Source organism: Otolemur garnettii, unplaced genomic scaffold (assembly GCF_000181295.1).
Source record: "Otolemur garnettii isolate 467f Iridium unplaced genomic scaffold, OtoGar3 scaffold00077, whole genome shotgun sequence".
Taxonomy (NCBI): domain Eukaryota; kingdom Metazoa; phylum Chordata; class Mammalia; order Primates; family Galagidae; genus Otolemur; species Otolemur garnettii.
The window spans coordinates 9,077,581-9,078,157 of NW_003852472.1; positions in this window are offsets into that span (position 1 = coordinate 9,077,581).

Consider the following 577-nt stretch of genomic DNA (forward strand, 5'->3'; position numbering starts at 1 on the left):
TTTTTTTTTTGCAGTTTGGCTGGAGCCAGGTTTGAACCTGCCACCCTCAGTATATGGGGCCGGTGCCCTACAGTTTTCAGACTTTTATTTCTTTCCTTTTGTTTGTTGTTGTTGTTGTTGTTGTTGAGACAGAGTCCCAGCCTCTGCTTCTGAGCAGAGTGCAGTGGCTTGGTAGCTCACTGCAACCTCAAACTCCAGCTTGTGGGCATCCCACTCCAGCTTCTGGGCATCCCGCTGCCTCAACCTCCAGAAGCTGCTGGGATTTCAGGCGCTCACGCGGCACCTGGCTGAGTTTTTCCATTTTTTTCATGAGTTGGGGTCTCACTTTTGCTCAGGCGAGTCACGAACTCGAACTCCTGAGCTCTAGCGGTTCTCCCTCAGCCTCCCACAGTGCTGGGATTACAGGCATGAGCCACTATGCCTGGCCAGTTTTCAGACTTTTAATAGTACCCTCCATAGGTTCCATTATCTTTTCCCTTTCAAGTTTCAGAGACCTCCATTAATTACTATGGGGTGAGTAAGGTTCTGGTTTAAGGCAAATTACTCAGTTGCTGCTTCCTATCCTCATCTGTGTTCT